Here is a 6,573-nt window from a genome sequence, read left to right as displayed (position 1 = left end):
GAACCAGCATTATAGAGGGACAGGCACAACTGAAGCATTGCACTGTGTGACTTGATTAGAAATCGCAGGGGCTGAAATCATTAATTCGCTTACTACTGAAATCTCAAAAGTGCTGAAGTGGGAAGCAATTAACTTGCGAAAATAGGTTCTGATTCACGGAAGAGAAAGCACACGTGTTACACCTGATATAAAGCTTGTGAATATTCATTGAAATAATGAATACTGTTTACAATATTCAGAAAGTGGATATGTAAAACAATACCTTACTTTGAACAATATATATATATTCACATGCTTAGAGTAAATAGATTTTGACCTTTGCCATTTGAATTAATTCACTGATCTGGATTTATTTTTGTCTGCAGGCTCAAGGTGCTGTATGGCCTACTCGTGCTCCTATGTCTTATGTTCTTATGTAACTCCTTAATTTAAGTGATGTGGACTGACTGAGAGATGGAAGGAATAAGCAGAATGCATTCGAAGTGAATTTCATAATATTTGAAATAATTACAAACAATTTGATACCATTATTACAAATTTTGTATGTGCCTGATTTTCACTATTTATTATTGTGTGTAATTATTGACATTGTTCATATTCATAAGTTCAGAAAAATAATTAGGATAAAAATTACTTGCTTGTGTGATTGTATCACATTAAGTGGCAGGGAAAAGGTAGAAGGAGCACTTAAAACCCAAGGCTCCAAAATCATTGTTCAGTGGATTTACCAACAAATCAAGCTTTTATAAACCTGTAGCTTCTATGAGATTTTGACCAGGCCAAAGGACTGACCAGTCCAACAATGTGGAGCTAATGCAATAGAGGGTATTGAGTATATGGGAACAATGCCATAACCAATTCCTATCACTGTTTGTACTGCCACTTCTGTTCCACACTCTTCTACTCTCCAGGCCCTAATCTGCCTCTTCCATTTGCTCTACTTCTCTTCAAGCTTGACCATCTACTCATCTCTCTTTTCTGCCTTCCTTTACTCTGTGCCCAGTCTCAGCCTCTTCAATCTCTCCTCTCTTACTGAGCCCTCAGACCCATAGCTGCATGCTGGAATCCTGGACTACTTAGCCTCTCTTCTTTCCAGTCAAAATCCTTTTGAATGGGGCTACCAACAGAGGCCTTGGCCTGCTAAGCATCTCCATCCTCCACTCTGAGCACAGCTGCATAGCCAAGGATGGAAAATGTAACAGATAAGCGTAAGATGGACGGAAAATACCAACCTTCGCAGCCATGTTCTCAATATGTGAGCCCCGTGCATGAAGCTCGAAGCAGGATTGCAAATTTGTAATATTTACCCTAAAATGTTAATGTACAAAGAAAATTAGAAATGGTAGATTTGCAAAAAAAATACAATGTTAGAACCAAAGGAGGAAATTTAGACCGGACAGAGAAAAACAACTAAAAGTTCAAAAGGCAAAAGAAAAACAAAATTAAAGTGAAAAATATTGAAAGTATGTGAAGATATAAAGATTGGGAGGTAGAAAGAAAGAGAAAGAGAGAAAGAGAAGATGATGACAGGCATACAAAGTGTCATGTACCCCACATGCTTACTGCTTGTACTATTACAAGGTGTGCCACCAGGGGGCAACTCAGTGGGAAACTTGTAGGTTACCTGTACAGGTGTGCTAGGCCTAGTATAAAAGACAGGCCACCAGGTGTGATCCTCACTCTGGAGTTATCAATAAAGGACTAAGGTCACTACAGTTCAAGTACAACACATTGCCTCATGAAGTCATCATCAGAGCATCTAAAGAAACATAGAAACATAGAAATATAGAAATTAGGGGCAGAAGCAGGCCATTCAGCCTTCGAGCCTGCACCATCATTCAATAAGATCATGGCTGATCATTCAACCTCAGTACCCCTTTCCTGCTTTCTCTCCATACCCCTTGATTCCTTTGACCGTAAGGGCCATTTCTAACTCCCTTTTGAATATATCTAACGAACTGGCCTCAACAACTTTCTGCGGTAGAGAAATCCACAGGTTAACCACTCTCTGAGTGAAGAAGTTTCTCCTCATCTCGGTCCTAAATGGCTTACCCTTTATTTTAAGACTGTGACCCCTGGTTCTGGAACTCCCCAGCAATGGGAACATTCTTCCTGCCTCTACCAGATTTTTATATGTTTCTATGAGATCCCCTCTCGTTTTTCTAAACTCCAGTGTATACAAGCCCAATTGATCCAGTCTCTCCTCATATGTCAGTCCTGCCATCCCAGGAATCAGTCTGATGCACCTTCACTGCACTCCCTCAATAGCAAGACCATCCTTCCTCAGATTAGGAGACCAAAACTCAACACAATATTCTAGGTGTGGCCTCACCAAGGCTCTGTACAACTGCAGTAAGACCTCCCTGCTCCAATACTCAAATTCTCTAGCTATGAAGGCCAACATGCCATTTGCCTTCTTCACCGCCTGTTGTACCTGCATGCCAACCTTCAATGACTGATGTACCATGATACCCAGGTCTCGTTGTACCTCCCCTTTTACTAATCTGTCACCATTCAGATAATATTCTGTCTTCCTGTTTTTGCCACCAAAGTGGATAACTTCACATTTATCCACATTATACTGCATCTGCCATGCATTTGCCCACTCACCTAACCTGTCCAAGTCACCCTGCAGCCTCTTAGCATCCTCTTCACAGCTCACACCACCATCGAGCTGAGTGTCATCTGCAAACTTGGAGATATTACATTCAATTTCTTCATCTAAATCATTGATATATATTGTAAATAGCTGGAGTCCCAGCACTGAACACTGCGGCACCCCACTGGTCACTGCCTGCCATTCTGAAAAGGACCCGTTTATTCCGACTCTCTGCTTCCTGTCTGCTAACCAGTTTTCTATCCATGTCAATACATTACCCCCAATACCATGTGCTTTAATTTTGCACACTAATCTTTTGTTTGGGACCTTGTCAAAAGCCTTTTGAAAGTCCAAATACACCACATCCACTGGTTCTCCCTTGTCCACTCTACTAGTTACATCCTCAAAAAACCCTAAAGACACAACAATTGGTGACGAGATTACGGACCTTCACTTGAAAATGGCTACCCTTGGTACGTTGCAGCAGTTCGATGATGGTGATGATTGGGAAGCCTTCATGGAGAGGCTCGACCATTTCTTCACAGCAAACGACCTGGCAGGCGACAATCTGGCAACACTGGCTGATAAGAAGATCAAGTGTAATATCTGTTCTTATCAGTTTAATATCCCCTATGGGGACATGATATTGAATTGATTTTTGGACAGGGAGCTGGATCAGGGGATTGCCCTGTCCACTCCATGCACTGACCTGGTATTGCAATATTTCCAGGAACGGTGCAACTTCGCCTCTCGGCCTTTTGGCCTAAGATCAAATATATTGGTCTTTGGCGTTAGAGTTGATCTGGAAAGAAATTGGACATTAAAAAAAAAACACTGGCTGATAAGCGCAGAGCTATCCTGCTAACCCGTTGTGGGCCCGCTGTCTATGGCCTTGTCAGGGACTTGCTGGCACCAGCGAAGACAATGACCAAGACGTACGAGGAGCTTGTAACGCTGATCCAAGAACAACTCAAGGCCAAAGCCATCCTCACAGCCAGACTCTGGTTTTACACCCACCGACGGCCCGAAGGCCAGGAAATCGCGAAATATGCTGCAGACCTCAGGGGGGCTGGCGGCACTGTGTGATTTCGGCAACCACCTCACCGAAACGCTGCGGGCTATCTTTGTCATTGGAATCGCTGATGAGGGCATTCTTCATAAGCTACGGTCTGCGGATACCATAGTCACACTGCAGAAGGCCATCTCCGTGAACCAAGCATTCATGATCTCGACCTGCGGCTCTAGGCAGATGACTCATCCTTAGGACTCAAACCCGGCAAGTACTGTGCACAGAGTGGCTGGACTGTAGAATGTGAACCCTCTCAGGGAAGAGAGAACAGGCCCTCGAGTCCCTTAACTCAGAGTCCGCTGAGGGGGGTTGAACAAGTAGCTCCATGCTGGCGGTGCGGAGGGAATCACAGGGCTCACCAGTGCCGCTTTAAAGACTATGTGCTGGACTTTCCACTTCACATCACCCATCTAAGGCCCAAAATGGACCTCCATCACCCATTTTGAGCAAAAAGTGGAAACTAGGCCCAAAATATCGCCGGAAAAACAGGCCCCTAAGTTTCCACTTTGATCACCGAGATGATTGCCCACACAAGGCCCATCCCAAGTTTCGGCACCTCGCATACACTTTGCTGGGCCGATGCAAGGCCCAAAAGAGTGCTCAAAAATAGTTGCTTTTTCAGGGACTTACAGAGGGAAATGGGCACTACAGACGCCATTTTTAACTTTGGAGGAAGGGTGGAGAATTAGTTCTGAGTTATTTAGAGAGTAAAATTGAAGAAAATTGTACTCAGAAATTTTGGACAGTGAATATAAATAGGTATTATCAACTTATTTATGCTAAATAGATCTCATATATTGGAATAATTTAGTAAATAGCTTTTACATTGTGAAGTTATTTAATGATATTGTTGTGGCCTATCAAACTGACTGGTACAGAGAGGGCAGACTACAGTGATTAGAGAGTATAGAGTAGAGAGATTATTAAAATTAGTGAAAGTAATTATTGACAATGATTATGGGGCCTATGCTTTCCCTGCCTTTAATTGTAACTGATCACACACTGGTTACTGAAAGGATCAATCGAAGAGGTGACAGAGTAATGTGTAGACGGTGACGAAGACAGAGGAGGAGACCGTATAGCCAACAAAAGTACTTAGAGAAGCAATCCTACCTGAACTTGTCTGAAAATGCTTGTCTTAGGAGGCTGCGATTCCGGAAGGAGGTCATCGATGAGATATGTCAACTCGTCAAGGATGATCTGCAGCCTTCCAGCACCATCAGAACCGCACTGTCCGTTGAGGTGAAGGTTACTGCTGCCCTAGCCTTTTATGCATCGGGATCTTTTCAGGCTTCAGCTGGCGACATCTGCCATATCTCTCAGCACACTACACACTGCTGCATTCGACAGGTGACTGAAGCCTTTTACGCTCGCAGGATGGACTTTATAAGCTTCCCAATGACCAGGAAGGCACAGACCGAGAGGGCTTTGGGTTTCTCGAGAATAGCAGACTTCCCCAAGGTGCAGGGAGCAATAGACTGCATACACGTTGCCCTGAAAGCTTCCTTAAAGAACGCGGAGGTGTTTCATAACAGAAAGGGGTTCCACTCCCTAAATGTGCAGCTTGTTGTTGACCACAATCAAACAATTCTGACAGTAAATGCTACATTTCCTGGCAGCATCCATGATGCGCACATCTTACGTGAAAGTGCTATCCCTGACCTGTTTGTCAATCAGCCAGAAGGTCACGGTTGGATGCTGGGAGGATAAAGGATATGGCCCTGCCAGTTGGCTCATGACCCCTCTGCGTAATCCTGTCACTGAAGCACAGAGACAGTATAATGAAAGTCACATAGCGACTCGCAACATCGTTGAAAAGACAATTGGGGTCCTAAAGCAGTGCTTCAGATGCCTGGATCATTCGGGAGGCAGCCTCCAGTACCACCCTGATCAGGTAGCAGAGTTTATTGTGGTGTGTTGCATGCTGCATAACCTAGCTATAAAGAGAGGACAAATAATGCCAGTTCATGCTGCAGGTCCACCTCCAGAAGGAGAGGAGACAGATGAGGCAGCCGGCGAGGATGAAGAGGAGGAACAGGTGGGAGAGGACGCGGGCGAGGACATAGGGGAGCTTAATCAGCCTGGCGATCTAGCACCGGTACCACCACACCTTTCCCGAAGACCAGTAGCCAGTGGCAGTTACACGGCCGCTAAGCTTTTGCGTCAGCAGCTCATTAATGAATGCTTCGCATGAACTATTAATTGTGGATATTCAAATGTTCAATTACAGTTATGGTTAATCGAAAGTTTCATTTGCGTGGGTAAACTGAATAAACAAACAAATATGCATGAAAAACTGTACTTTGTAAAATTTATGTAACTAAGAGAGAAGGTACAAAAGTTGTAGAAAAATATTTTTTTTATTAAGAAACAAAATTTTTTTTAACAACTAATGAACAACACCCTCCCTCCAACCCCCCAACCCCGCACCAACCCACCCTTCCCTCAAAATCCCCAAAACGTTAAAAGAAGAAGAAATACATTTTAAGGAACAAGTGGCCATTTAAGTAATGATAACAAGTGACCATTTCAGTCATGCTAACAAGTGAGTAATTAAGTGATGATAACAAGTGACCATTTTAGTCATGATAACAAGTGACCATTTCAGTCATGCTAATAAGTGACCATTTCAGTGATGATAACAAGTGACCATTTTAGTCATGACAAGAAGTGACCATTTCAGTCATGCTAACAAGTGACCATTTAAGAAAGAATGGAAAGTGGACTGTTAAGTAATGATAACAAGTGAACAAGTGAACATTTAACTATTGAATAAAATTGGCCAATTTAGTGGCAATAACAATAACAATAACAATAGTATAATAAATTAATAACAGCAAGTGAACATTTTAAAACAAGTGAACTACATAGAAAAGAACTCCCCCCCCTACCTGCGGCCACGTTT

General features: G+C 43.1%; 1 pseudogene; it reads left to right on the top strand.

The window, feature by feature from the left end:
- The first annotated feature begins 3,132 nt into the window (after window positions 1-3,132).
- LOC139264811 (U2 spliceosomal RNA) lies at window positions 3,133-3,345 on the top strand (annotated as a pseudogene).
- The last annotated feature ends 3,228 nt before the right edge of the window (window positions 3,346-6,573 follow it).

The sequence above is a fragment of the Pristiophorus japonicus genome, chromosome 5 (assembly GCF_044704955.1).
Source record: "Pristiophorus japonicus isolate sPriJap1 chromosome 5, sPriJap1.hap1, whole genome shotgun sequence".
In the NCBI taxonomy this organism is placed as follows: Eukaryota; Metazoa; Chordata; class Chondrichthyes; family Pristiophoridae; genus Pristiophorus; species Pristiophorus japonicus.
Note: the sequence above shows the minus strand (reverse complement) of the source record. Positions and strands in the feature narration are given on the sequence as shown.